A 14,846-nucleotide genomic window follows, 5' to 3' on the forward strand; every position below is an offset into this window, starting at 1 on the left:
AAAGAGCTGAGGAGAGTCCCAGATGAGGGCTCACTCAGCAGCCGCGGAGCAGAAGCCAGGGGGGGTTGCAGTGACGCGCCCGTGAGCTCCGCCGGCAGCCAGCTGCGCCTGAGTGACCGAGCCCCAGGCCGAGAGGCCGGGGGCACCCCACCTCCGAAGTGGCCCGAGCGAGCCCCAGGCTCCAGGCCCCGATAAGCGGCCACCAAGGAGTGAGCCGGTGTGTACCTGGACGCCCATCCCCGGACACAAAGAACCACCAACGCACCGATGTCTGAGGGGGTCCGCCACTGGCAGGGGAAGTGGTGGTAGGGGGAGATAGGCCTCCAAACCTTGGAGGGCCTGAGATGTCCCCAGAGAGGTGGCGCCTGACACCCAACCTGACATATAGACACAGACATACAGGCACACACAGATACAAACATCCATTCCCACCCTCATGCTCTCATATGCACTTACTCCACACTCAACCAACGTGGAGACAGACATAAAGAGACGTTGTACACACGATCACACTCCCCAAGCGTACTCTACAAACCGGGTCTAGGTGCCCCCGCCCCTGGAGGGGGGAACTGCACCCAGACCCAGGTGGTGTTTCCCTTTTCCCTGCGGTGGGGGGAGGCAGACCGCCCCGACTCCGCAGCAGCAGGAAGGCTCCACACTCCAGACCGCAGTCGGACGGCCAACTCCTCCTCCTAGCCCCCCCGCTCCAGCAGGTCGCAGAGAATGGGGGTGAGAGAAGACTCCAAACCTCCCTCCACCCGCTCATTGTAATGTTGATGCATGTGTGTTCTAAGGTGCATTTAAAACCCAGGAGGGCTTGGAGCTACCTGCCAGAGAGCAGCAGGTAAGCGCATGGTCCCTCCTGCTAGCCCTCAATGTCTACGTGTATTTAAAATTGAGAGGTGGGCAACGATGCCAGGGGTGGGGTGTACACCCCGATGGTACTTTGGACTCCGTGTATCGTGCCCACCCCCAAGATCCTATATGTATGTGTAATGAGAGTGTGAGTAATGTGAATGTCTAAGTTGTGGGATAAAATTGAGGCAGAGGCAGCCAGAAGGGGACAGGGGGGGGGGGGGGGGGTAGCCTCCTCTGCACCCTGGTGACATACCCCTACTCCAAGGCCCTGCATGTGTGGGTGGTTGTGGTGGAGCGGGAAGAGGGAGGCAGCTGGAGATGGGGAGGGAAGGAAGGGAGGGGCAAGTGACCCCTCCCTGGGGCCAGCTCCCCCGCTGACCCCAGTAGGCACCCCCATACTCCGCGACCCGCCAGGGAAAGGGGGCCCAGGCCCATCCAGACCGGGCCCAGTGCAGCAGCGCCGCCTGGCCCCACAGAGCCCGGGACAGTCCACCCAACCCCACCACAGAGAAAACTGCACCCACCCCACCATCCACTCATCTTCCAGACTACATAAGACAATAAACACCCAGGCTGAGATCTTCCTCCACCTCTCCTGTATCTCCCCCTCCTGCAGAGGGAGCTCCTGAGGAGAGGAAAGCTCCTGCAAGATGTGACAATCTCCCCCACCAGTTGAAGAGCCCCCCAGGTGGCTCGACGCACCGGCGGCACTCTGCTCCAGGGCTAGGCCCCCATGCACCCACCCGCCCACAACCCCAGCAACACACCAACCAGGACCCAAGCCCCCGAGGCCCGGTCCAGGTCCCAGCCCAGAGACGGAGCGCCCCCAGAACCTCACGCCCATCCCGGACCCACCCAGGGGCAGCCAGGCTACCAGGTCAGTAACCCACGTCCGTCAGCACAGACCCTCCCCTAGCCCCGCTGCACGCAGCCGCGAGGAAACAGTCACCTGAGAGCCAACAGAGCCCCTAACCGGACATGACCGCTACCCCGGGTTGAGCCCCCCAAGGAAGATGCCTCCGGGGAACCCCCCGACGCCCTAAGCCTGTCCCTACCCCCACACCAATCACAACAGTGAAGGCGGGACCAAACTATGACCCCCCACCCCCACTAGGTGATGGAGCTGATCAAAGGAGCCCAGAGCAATTGATCTGATGTGGTGGCAGAGGCTGTATCAAGACTAATGTAATCTAATAGATAATTTCTATATTGGTTAGAATTAAGATTATTTTTATTTTTCCAGTTCATGAGGACTGTTTTCTTGGCTATGCATAGGGCAGTGAAGATCATATGGGCTATATTCTTTTCTGAAGTGACATTATCTAAGTTGCCCAACAAACACACTAAGGGGGAAGTTGGAATGTTACATTTCAGACACTTCGATAAGTCTTCACATATCTCACGCCAAAACTTCTGAACTGGTGGACAGAACCAAAGAGCGTGGATATAATTGTCCGGTGAATTGGTTTGGCAGTGTGAGCAGTTGTTGGTAGACGTAAAGCCCATCTTGAACATCCGATGACCTGTATAGTGCACTCTATGTAATATTTTGTATTGAATTAATTGAAGACTGGGATTTCTAATTAGATGAAAGGTTTTTAAGCAAATCTGAGACCAGAAGTTTAGGTCTAAGTTAACTGATAAATCCGCTTCCCATTTTGCAATAGGAAGTGATATTGATTCATCTGTTTTAGAAAGCATTCTGTATATTTTGGATAGTAATTTGGGGGGTTTAAGAGTAAGAAATTGAACCACACTTGGTGGTGTTTGTAGTTCAACTTGACCCGGTTTAAATTTCTTTTTTACTATGGATTTAATTTGTTGATATTCTAAAAATCTTTTCTTGTTGATCCCATATTGTGTAACTAGTCCGTCAAATGAAATAAATTCTGTTCCTTCTAGTATATGTTCTAAATATTTGATTCCTTTATCACTCCAATCTGAAAAGGGAAAGGGCATTTTTGCAAACAAACAATGGGATGTATAAAGTTGGTGCTTTTTGGCCTTTTTGGAAGATAAGCCCCTTCACCAGGTCTCTTTGTGACCTCAAATTACATCTCAAATAAAGGTTTGTGAGCAGTTTGACCAAAATACTATTTCATTATAGTGGGAATGACCATCTTTGTCTGTGTTAGACTGTGTTTCCAGGATGTAGTGGCTGCTGACCAATTACTGGATTAGTAATCTTACTATAATCAACATGCTGCATGCATATTTCTATACCCTATCTGCTCCTTTAAAGGTGGGACAATCTGGATGAAGCTTTACATCGTCACAAATACACAAATTATGTACATCTCAATGTGTTTCATCCAGATTTATTACAAATACAAATTCTTTGGATTATTTTTTTGTATTTTATGTTTATTTCCACGTCCCCAACCATTTGTGGTTGCCTCACGTCACGGTCAACATGCACCGCCTGTACGTAACTTAACAGTCACTAACATCTGTGACAAAACTTTGTTCAACTCACCAAAAAATACAGAATGAAGAATGTGAAAAAACGCCACAGGCCTGGCAAAAATGATGATGATGCTTTGTCTTTATATAATCTTGTAATACAAGATATAATCAACTGTACAAGCTATCTTTTTTACTTAATGTTCTGATTGTATTCTACGACCATGGTGGTTAGATAACATGTTTCTATAAATTATTCTATGCTTGTTATTTTTCCTTGTGAAAAGCCACGCAGGCTGCTATTGTGCTCTGTATTGTTGTTTGACTCCTCTGCAAAGGCAAATTCAAATCTCACTAAGACAACCTGTTTTTGTAGATCTGTTTATTTCAGATCTTTATAACAATTTAGTATCAGAAGTGGGAACCCTTGGCTGATGAATATTCTGGGTCAAGATTACAGTGAGGGATCGTCCCAAAAGGAGGCCTCTAAAATCCTACACTGAGAGACAAGAGGGCTGACCGTTTACGTTTCTGTCTTCCAAACACGAGCAGGTGTAACTTTGAAAAACTTGAAATGACAATGACACAATCTGTAATGTGCTTTCAAATCCCACTGTTTTAAATCTGACATTTTGACTGGGGAGATCAATTCTCCTGTGGTTCTGGTACTCTTTTGAAAGGCTTCTTTCACGCCATGCTGTTCAATAAACTGCTGATTGATACCCACCCTTCCAGGTTCATTGACTAGGACTGTGATTTCTCTCTGTCGACACCCTGGTTTTTCTATTGTTGACAGACCTTCAAGGCAGAACATGCTGATGGTTAGATTGATTGGACAGAGTGAACTACTCTGCTACTACTTAAAAAAACACATTACTGGCTTACATGTAAGTCGTGCATGTGTGTTCCTAATGGGCTCTGATTGATCATTTGGGAGGACATAAATTAGCCAGTTAGCCATCCTATAAGTAAATTATATTTATATGTGAATACTGAACTACAGCATAGCAATGTGTTTTAAATGAAAGACCACGGTGTTCTGGCCAAGGAAAAACTATTTCCTGTGAAGAGTATCTCAGGCTGAAATGAAGACTTCTTCTACAACAATTTGCTCACAAGATGTAGGATGTGATGAGCAGACACAGCCGTTCTTCCATTGAGGCAAGACAGAGCAATGGACCACATGAAGGCAATGGAGGCTTCTAATGAGGAACTTTGTCAGCCCAGAGTCTGACATGATTAACAAAGGACATGAAAAAGAAAGTAAGAGCAGAGAGAAATGCAGTTCATTCACCCTCCAGTGGTCTTCCTGACTCAAATGACCCTCATCTGTGCCCAGATCAAATGTTCCCACTTGTGCAGGTGACACTTAGGTTTTGTCAGGAGCAATGGCAATGGGCTAGCCTTTAAGGTAATACATAACAGCACAGCAGAAAAAGAGTGGCCTGGCTATCTAAAGCTCATCCTGCATGTGGTCTAAAATAACAAAACAACAACAACAACAGTGGGGTTTAAGTCCAGTGTGGCTAAGAACCCTACTGGTTTTAATTTAAGCTGTTGATTGGGGGCTGATTTGCACTTAGATGTAAACTAAATGCAATTAAACTAACTGGTAGGATTAAAAATAATCAGTGCTCTGTTGACTTGAGAAAATACAAAGATTTGAACCCTGCTGGTGCACAAAAGGAAGCTATAAAGGAGTGGATATTCACATCATCTCAGCAAATTATTCAAGTTCCACTTGAGCAAACAGCTCTGCCTCTCAACATTACAAAACCTTTGAATGCAGCTGATGTTTGACCAGCTGAAATATACTGTGAATTTGAAAATGACATATTTATCACAGTAAAAGCTTAGCAGCGGAAACATTTAGTAGACTCACACAGAGTAAGATGTTTACTATTAATGGTATATTTATACCACATAGACACTTATCCTTCTTATCCTTAACTGTTATCCTAGTCTGCCCTGATATCTGTGTTCTCTTTGATTCCAAATATAATCATGGTCAACAAAACATAACTTCTTTGCAGCTTCATCATGTTCAAATAAAGTGGCTACCTGATCATCAATTGACATCAGTAAATCCGTGCTTAACTGTAGCAGAAAGCTGCATTTATTCTGCATTCATTGAATGGATTTGCAGTACTGCAGATGCTGACTTTACACAAAATGCATCAAAGATTTAAACAAAAATGCAATAAGTAATAATAAGAGCTAACTCCGAGGAATAGATCATTTAATTTAGAATTACTTTACATTACAGTAATATATGCATCTGTCTGTACATCCAACACTGTGGAAAATATTAACAATGGTGATTATGAAAAACATGAAATTTTCATTTTGTTCCTTTGCTGTGAGGAGTTATAGCTTTTAAAAAAAACTGTGATTAGACCATGCTCAGAGCATATGCACCTTTTATCCCTTCAAACTGACTTACAGAGTGTCCATACTCCAAGAAACAAACAAGATACAGATATACAGGCAGAATGGGATGCTTTTTGACCAGGGTCTTGTAGATCTCAGTAGATTTGCAAACACCAGGTTTTGGTTTGTTTTTAAATCACTTAAGTAAGATGAAGTAAATACTTTTACATTCATTCAGTTTTTTCTTTTTCTTTTTTATCATAAACAAAAAAGCACACCCTTATGTAATCCAAGATTTTAATATTCTCTTTATATATACGCTGTATTTCGTTTTAACTCACCTATTTGGGATATCATAAATTATTATGGGGTATTTTTCTGTGTGGATTCAAATAAACAAACTATCTGCAGAAGAAGAAAAAAGATCCCTTTTATGTTGTTTTCCCTTTAATTATGAAGTTCAAAAGGAGCTTGTGGACTCGCTCTTTTGTTTACATAATTGCCTGCAGAAATGTTTCAGTTTGCGAGCAGTCATTAGAAAATAATAGCAGCAGTGCACTCTATTGTTGTATCTTAAATAAGTCTGGGCTTTATTGCTCCATTTTGACTCAGACAAATGTAATGTATATTACATTCACAAACAGCTTATGGCAGTCTATTGGCTCTCATCTTTGCATTACTGGATGAACCTGTGACCATGGTTCTCAACCTATAAAATCTGTGGCCCATTTTGGGGGAGGGGGTTATGTTTTGTTGTTTGATAACCGTGTCTATGGATTTCTAAATCCTTCACTCTCTATGTGTGGTAACTCCTGAGGGAGAGAAGTATCTGCACAATACACCTGCCCTCTTCGCCCGGGGTGAAGTAGCCTTGTCCAGCCGGAGTGGGGCGTGTCTCCGTGGGCGGCCTCTTCAGTGCGGTGCCGCTGCCACTGCTGCTAATGCCGCTGTCTTCTGTTCCAGTGGATGCAGGTGGAGGTGCGTCAAAAGGCCCTTTAAGCAACCACAAGAAACGGGGTGCCAGGACCTTCACAATAAAAGTCACAACGGAACACATCAGCGTGGATGTTTTAATTTGGAAAGAAGAATCTAAAGCGGAGTTTCCTGCCTTCTGGCTAGCTTGACAGCAGGGATGCAGGTGGAGCGGCTCGGCCAGGACCGTTCACATCTGTCTTGAAGGAGAGAGGGGGGGAAGAAAACCTGCGTTCGGGTCTGTTCAACGCTCTGGATAAAAATTGAACAGAAAATAAGCGTAGAAGCCTGAACTACGTCCAGACTATACCCAGGGATATTTACAAACCTCCCCAAGTCTGGAGAATAATATCGAAGGGATTGCCGCAAAATACAAGTAAGGACTTTTTTTTCTTCTTTGCTTTGGTGACTGTATGGCTCTGTGTGTCACTCCGTGTGTGCGTGTGCGCTCTTTTTTACCTTCTTTCTTTTGGCCATAAGGATTTGTCCTTCTGTGGAAAGGCTTTTCAATTGGTGACAGGTGATGTCAGGAAAAAATAAAAGCTACACTAAAACACTCCTCGCTTTGTGCTGTTGAGATGTAGCGAGCAGCAAATGATGCGTAATGGGTCAATATTTGGAGGAGATTTGGGAGGCGAGTGGATTTGAGGTCTGCTGTTTGTTTTCTGCGGCTCTTGGAGCAGACACGCTGAATTTGGCGTGCGGGGGGGAATGATGGACATATGTGGTTTGAAACCACGCGTGACAGCAATGTCAGAGTGTGGGAATTGAGTAAAATAAAATAAAATAAAATAAAATAAAGGGAACAAAAATCTTTCTATTTCACCGAGGTGACGGTTAATTGGAAAGTCAGTTTTTGTGCCTCGGTGAGCTGTGGCTGTATTTACGCAACGTGCAGATGACTTGAGAGGTTATTCTTACAGGTTCCGACCTTCGTTAAACCCGAGGTCTTGTTTCAAATTAGCTGCTCGGCTTTAGAACAGAATATATGGTTGAATTATAGCGAGTGTACGCTGTGGGATAATACTTCTCGCCTATTTCGTTACACACACGCGCACAGCCTGATTAATTGTACGCACTTCTTCAGTCCAAAAAGAGCGAATTTTGCTGGGAGTCCTCTCACTGAGTAGTCGGTTTCTGATTTTGGCTTTATCCGCTGGAATTATTCATCCAGCAACATTTTACTTCAAATTATTAGAAATGCAAGGATAAAAGGAAAAGATGCCCCGGACAATTGTGCCCCCCGAGGGTATACTCTTGAATGAACAGATGCGGGGTTTTTTTTTATTTGTTAAACGACAGAAATCCTATGGTCTGTAACTCTCCTCCCTAAAGCGACCTCAGAAGTGTTTCTCCAAGTAAAACTGATCCGCACAACGAGTTGGAAATGCACGCACGCAGGTGCGTGGGTATTTTGGACTCTATATTGCGCCGAGTAGTGTACTGCGACCGTACGAGACTCCTGCGCCACCGTGTCGCCAAACGCCCACTGGGGTGCTTAACGGTGTCTCCGCACAAAATCCCCGAGCCAAAAGAGTAATTAACAAGTGCTACAGATCGGTAAAATCCCCGATTATCAGATTCAAGGCTGGGTTGTTGTTAGTTGTACTGGCCAATATCTGAACTGAGCACTGAGCTCTGTCTTGTTCGGCGGCGCAGAGGCAGACGCGGACGCTGATGGGAAGGACCAGAGAGAGGAAAGCAGACGCCACATGATGAACGTCTGTGTGAACGCCAGCGGGAAGCTGACCTGCTCGGTGCTTTTAAAATGAAGCCCAGTGAACTTTTAATAAATACGAGAGCATTAGCTCGCCGTTATGTTTATTGCTTGCATCTTGATTACTAATAAAAAACGAGTCCTATTTCATTTTCTTTTTTTGGGGGGGGGGGGGGGCATATTATGTTGCCTTTTTATGACCTTGCGAAATATCAGTGGCAAAGAAGATGCTCACTGTTTATCAAAGTTGGAAGAACACAGAGAGAAGCGTCCCAGCTCTTACTCACTGACCTGGATTCATTAGTTGAAGGAGTAAATGAAACCCTCGAAGGGGCGACCACACATGAGGTGGTATTTCTTATGAAGCCACCCATGTTCTTAATGCAGATGAAGCCCTGCAGGAGAGATCCACTAAGGTGATATGACTCACTTCCTGGTTACTTTGTCAAGCTAGAAATGTAGGACACAAGTCCACACTACAGAAGTCCAGCGGCACTTAACTCACAGCACAAAATCTTTTTTTTTGTTCCATCTTTTGTCATTATTATTGTTATTCAATCAACACTGACAGCACACGTCTTTCCCCAGAAATACTTGTACTCTGGCAGTTTCTTGTTAAATCCCACTTTGTAAAAAGAAACACCATCAACACAGTCTAATGACTCCAGCTTTGACAATGGCTTTAGAAATACCTAAATAGCTTCTCCATTTTATAACAATACACACTGAGCAGACACCTTCGACAGAAAATGTACAGTTCCACTTTTGTTCTCAGAGCTTTCAGTGCACTTCATGAAGGGTGCTTAACATTGCTTTTGTGGGTAGAGATGACTTATAATAATTGCAAATTCCTCTGCAATTTGAATAATTTTTCCAGACCTTTTCACTGTTTGTTATTCAGTGAGTGCAAAAAGTGGATTTGAGGTCCTGTGCTTCTCTTTGTTTTCGCTCATTCCTCTGTCATGAGGTTTCCACCAACTTTCCTGAATACAAATCTCCAGCTTTTCAGCTCAAATGCCATCATTCTGGGTCAACACACAGCCATCAGCCTGTTTTTATGCTGGAAAATAACCTTTGCAAAAGTATAATGTGACTTATTGAGAAGACTCTACTCTATGTAGGAGAAATCTGTAGACAAAGATTAGCAGAGCTATTATCAGGGAATAGATTTAATAAAGGACCTAGACTTAATGTGATTAATGAGAGATTCAGTCTTAGGTTGGGTGTATTTTAGCTCAGATCCAGCCCTTGAAGCAGCTGGCTGAGGCATCACTCAGAAATTCTATATACTCATAGGTCAGTGTTTTGAGCAGCTGACATCTTTCCTCTGACAGCGAGACAGAGCTGAGAAACTGTCTTCTACCTCACCTCCCACTAAACACGGGTACTCATGCTCTCCCCACGCCTCCCCTCTGCCCTGCCTGGCCCCTCCGGTTTACCACCGAAGAGACCAAGAGAGTAAAATTGGAAGAGAAGAGAATCGGAATGGGTAATCTGTCTGTAATCCCACAAAGAGAGCAATCTGCCTCATTAACTCACTATTCTGCTGCTTGCCGCGTGGCTCTCATCCATCTTTCTGTCCATTTGTCCACCATCCGCCCCCAGTGCAGGACAAAAGAGATGCTATATGCTATAGAGGTGCACAGGGGAGCTAGAAACAAGGTAGAAACTTGCGCTTCTGTTAGAAAAGAAGGAGGAAATGCAACAGAAATATGAAAAGAAAGATTTCTCTCTCCCTCATGCCCTCCATTTTAGCTGTGGGGACGATGATAAGCATGGTTGCTATGTGTTCTGCTTATAATGTTAGCTCCTTTGATAAAGTCTGTAGAAGAAGAGCCTGTGAGGCAAAGACAGAGTGAAGCACCTTTCATTGTCTCACGGTGATTGCATGAATGGATCTGCAAGTGAAAGAGATGGAGCAGCACACAGACTGAAGAGAGAGAATACAGTATGGCCTATCGATCCTATCAGTTTACGCCCTTGCCTCCTGTGTGGCCTTGCCGGTAGGATATCCGTGCCTAGATTGAGACTAATCTTAGTCAGCCTGGCAGGACATTTATTATTGAGCATATCAAAGCTAATACATCTCTTAGAGCGCTGTCAGATGCAGAGGGGAAAAAAAATTGTCATGTGATGGAGCCGTTTGAGTTCAAAGCTCTGTGTGGTTTTTAACAAGTTGCCTTTGGTCTTTCTAAATGAGAAGGAGTTTTATGTTGAAAAAAGCTGGAACTGTGCCATATACCCTACTGTATTCCACAAAGATTGGGTCATGAATTCATTCAGCAGAGCTTGCAAGTGCATTTGAATCTTGGATGATGGTTTTCTCTTCCCCCCCCCCCCCCCCCTCACGAATTGTTGAAAGTAATGTAATCCCAGACCTCTTTTTTCATATCTGAGTAACCCCCGAAAAGCAGGCTCTTCCAATGAATTAATGAAGATGTTCTTTGTAGCCTCCAGTGAGAGCTTGATGTGAAATATTTGCATTACCATATTGCTCGCCTTTTAGCAGCCTCAACCAAGATCCTTGGTGCTACAGTTTAGCTGGAATTCATTAAAGAGAATAGTGAAGTATCAGTAACACACAAATAAAACTTATCTTCCCGTCTCTTCTTTGGGCTCGCCTCAAATGTCGTCTCCACCAGGTGCTGCCCAGTCTAGACCTAAAAGAACTCTTGGCCTGAGAATTTATGTTTCAGGTGTGGGACACATCTCTTTAGCACCTGCAGGCGAGCTAGTTAACCTAAATTACTCGAGCAGCACAAAGGTAGCTGCTGTTTCTCAGGTTTAAAAATATCATGGCTGCTTCCTTATTTGGAAAGGCATGTTGTGGGGGAAAACATGATGATCAACAACCTAAAGTTAGCCCTTCCTTTCAGAGTCAGCCAATGATTGGAGGTCTTTGGCACTGCAGAACCTGTAAGACCAATAGAACAGTTCTGAGCCTTATATCTAAACAGCAAGGCTGCCTCCATCTTTCAGCTATACCCATCTATTCCAGGGTATGCTAACATGAAGCTCGTCGTGAAAGGATCCTATTTCGAAGTGGAGCAGGTTGCGTAACAGGGATATGGGACACAAAAAAACCCCACATAAGAGTTTTATGCTCATAATTGAGGAGTGGGTGTAAGTAACTAATCCTTATGCTGTGGGATATCAGTCATCCACGCTATTGCTAGTTCTCTATAATCATGCAGTTTGTTTGCATAACACTTGCATATCGAAGCACACAATAGCATTTACTTCCAAAGATAAGTGCTGGACTTTAACATTAACCACTTACACACAATTTAGACATCAAAGCACAGTATGAGGCTATTTTCTTTAACCATTTTTAAAGATGCAGGGAGTGTGGAGAGTTCAGTCATCACTTATCAATATGAATGCGTCTGCGTCAACCCAAACACAGATCTATATTTCCATTCATTCATGAGTTGGCCGCTGAGTTCCAGCGAGCCAGGTTTCCTCAGACCACGTTTTTAACCGAGCTTGTCTCTGTGCATGTTTTTCTTTCTTTCTGTACACCTCCTCCCACCTTCTTTCGTGAATCTCAACAGACCAACTTGAATAACTGTAAGTACTGCTCTCAGTCAAGTGCCCTTAAGAGAATTGTTGTTCTCCCCCACAGTTTATTCCTCTTCTAGAAATCCATAAAGCTTTTGTCCGCACTGTCATAAATGAACATATTTTCATGGAGCCATCCCTGCAGCCAAATCAATACGAGATATTCGAACATGAGTTATTCCTGTAAAAAGCTCCTTAGCCTACAAGTCCAGCTCTAGCCCCGTTCTGAAGTGTAACTATTTTCCAGTCCCAGCGTTCAGCTGTTCCTTATGTTTTATTCACCATCTGAAATTAGGTCTGGATTGTTCCTACGTGCAGGATGAATGAACTGAGCGACAGGGGGCACTCGGGGGCTGATGGGGGTCATGATATTGAGATACTGTCTACTCCTGCAACCACGGCCACACTCAACCCCAGCACGACAGCACTTTTCCCACCACGCAATGGAAAGGAGTGACTATTCTGCAAGCCACAATGGCCACTTCACTGCAGAGAGGGAAAGGCTTTGGCAGGGCACAATGGGTCTTTTTAGAGAGGTGGTTCTGCTGTTGCCGGGGTTTGCTTTGGGTTTGTGCAGCCAGCGTACCTTCATCAGGCTTCTCTTGTCACTGATACGATGGCACTCTTTTCGCAGGCGGCCACAGGGCAGAATGTGGGAATAGCCACCATTTATCCCACAGAACTCTCATGTCGAGCGCTCTCAGGAGCCAAGGGCACAGGTTGAGCAGACAGGGTCAAACAATTACCCAACACTATTCTCTCAGTTGTAATGAGCCAGGAATACAGAAGCACCATTGAGCAATGACTGCTGGCACAATTTTGAGATTCAAAGTAAAAACAGACATAAAACAGGCATCGAGTTCAGTCACATTTAGCTTTATTGTATTTGTATAGTTGTAATGTATCAGGCTTTCAAGCACTGTGTTTCTTGAATATTTGTTTTTAGTAGTAAAAAAACAATCTCACTGATAGCCACGGTGCTAATTTTTCTTTGCACTCTTTCAAATTTCCGTTTTAGTAACTTCTCTGTTGCCGATGCAGATTTTTTCTCCCCATTTTCCTATTTGTCAAAAGCAAATGAGACCTGTGTCACATTTGTGCCAATCTGCCACTTTGGCTGCCACTTTCCTGTTCTGAAGGAGAAAAGCAAAGATGTGAAGGCTAAATGTGTCAGAATGATGGTAAGAGGAAAAGAGGCGGAGAAGAGAGAATGAGCAGGGTGTGTGGAGAGGGAGAGCTGAGTCGAAGGCCATCCATCCCTTCCTCCATCTTAGTCCAGCTGTTTCAGTCCAGCCATCCATCCAAATAGCTTCAGTGAGACTTGCTGACTAACTGCTGAGATGCAGTACAGACTTTTTTTTAGTTTGTCGGACTGTGTGCTTCTCCAAGAAAATGCACAGTCTACTGTTTTTTCCTGCATTTCTGTCCCATATGCTTCTATTTAGTTGTGAATCAGTGAGCTGAAATATAAAATCCTCATTCCTTACTATTTTGACTTGAATATGCCTTAAATATGTCGTTGCCCCAATTTATAAACTCTGTTTAAAGACATAATGCAATAATAGTGCAACAATGATGTAGTTTGTTTTTGCTGCTTTTGCTGTCCCCCAGCAAAACATCTTCTACTGCACAAAAAAAGATGTTGCACGTTTCCAGCAGGTATTTGTTTTTTAATTAGAATAACAACTAATTTGAGATGATATTAACTGAAACCACATCAACAGTGTGTGTATTTTCATGCCGAGTGTAAAATCTGAACTGTCATGATTTTGAACACTATCTGTATTTTAAGACATTCTGGGATTGGTTTCAGCAGAAACTGAAGGTGTCCAAAGCTGCAGCCTCTCAGATCATGGTCTGGATATTAAATAAGCCCAGACTTGACTGCTTTGGGATCACAGCCACTCTTCCTTGCAATGGTGCTAATTATGGGGGTTTAGCACTTACCAGGTTTCCAAGTCTGTCTCTCTACCATTTCCAAATGGAGCAGTCCAGGATTCATCAGTGTTTTCCCTATGTTCCAAGCTGGTGTGTCACACCATTTGGCCTGGGTGTTCCGGGACTGGAATATACGATGACACGTTCCTCCCACTCCCCAGCGAGTCCCTGGAATAACTATGTGATTTGACATGGCCCCCGGTGTACAACAAGCTGTAGAGTGTGGGAGACAGGAAGTGTGCATGTGTGTCACAGATGGTATTAGCGCCAGAAACGCTCGGACTTGTTTTGACAAAGCAGATCCCTAAGAATGTATTGGTGTTTTCCACCTCTCATATGGCACAGCAGCCTGTCACCTTGGCATGTCTTGAAGAAACATAGCAGTCATCAAAACCTGGATTTCCACAATAGGGTATTATTTTGTTTTTAATTCACTGGTATTTATTACCTTGTGTATTTTAATTGTAAGTGTTACAAGACACATTGCATGAACTAAAAGACAAAGACAAACAAACGCTAGCTTATTTGATTTTGCTCTTACAGTATTAAACCAGAGATGGAGTTGAATAATAACACCCACATTACAGTAAGAAGAAGGGCCAACATCATCACAGGGGATAGCTTCCAGGCTGATAGAGAGTCAGATACTAACAGAGAGGAAAAAAGACATAAATTGAGAAAAGAAGGAAACAGAGGCAGATTACAGGAGCCCAGAGGACCTCTTAGGTTTTCCAAAACACAGAAGCTGTGCTGAAAAGTCAGCCGTTCCAAAGACCTATCAAACTTCTTCAGAGCATTATCGATTGAAAGCTAACACTCTTGCCAAGCCATTTTCTCCAAGGATGCCGCTATCTGCAAGCCGTGCACTTTGCTCTAGTTACCCACTATTCACTGGCTAACCCAGCTCAACTCTCAATCTGTAAGACTTAGTCACACCTGTGTGGCCCGGAGCAAGTCAGCGAGTAGAGTGAGAGAGTGTGTTGTTCTCTCCTCTGAGTAGAAGCAATTTCTTGGAGTTCTCACACAT

The 14,846-nt window shown here is 44.1% G+C and overlaps 1 protein-coding gene across 6 annotated transcripts in view; it reads left to right on the plus strand.

Moving 5' to 3' along the window:
- The first annotated feature begins 6,774 nt into the window (after positions 1 to 6,774).
- The window catches only part of nrxn2b (neurexin 2b), a 712,610-nt gene continuing 704,538 nt past the window's right edge, over positions 6,775 to 14,846 (plus strand). For all 6 annotated transcript variants that reach the window (XM_085451729.1, XM_085451735.1, XM_085451733.1 and 3 more), the window contains exon 1: positions 6,775 to 6,979. The gene's annotated coding sequence lies outside the window, so the exon portion shown is untranslated. The remainder of the gene's footprint in view (positions 6,980 to 14,846) is intronic.

Source organism: Copadichromis virginalis, linkage group LG3, assembly GCF_057382275.1.
Source record: "Copadichromis virginalis isolate Kocher_CV1m ecotype Utaka linkage group LG3, C_Virginalis_male_GT1.1, whole genome shotgun sequence".
Taxonomy (NCBI): domain Eukaryota; kingdom Metazoa; phylum Chordata; class Actinopteri; order Cichliformes; family Cichlidae; genus Copadichromis; species Copadichromis virginalis.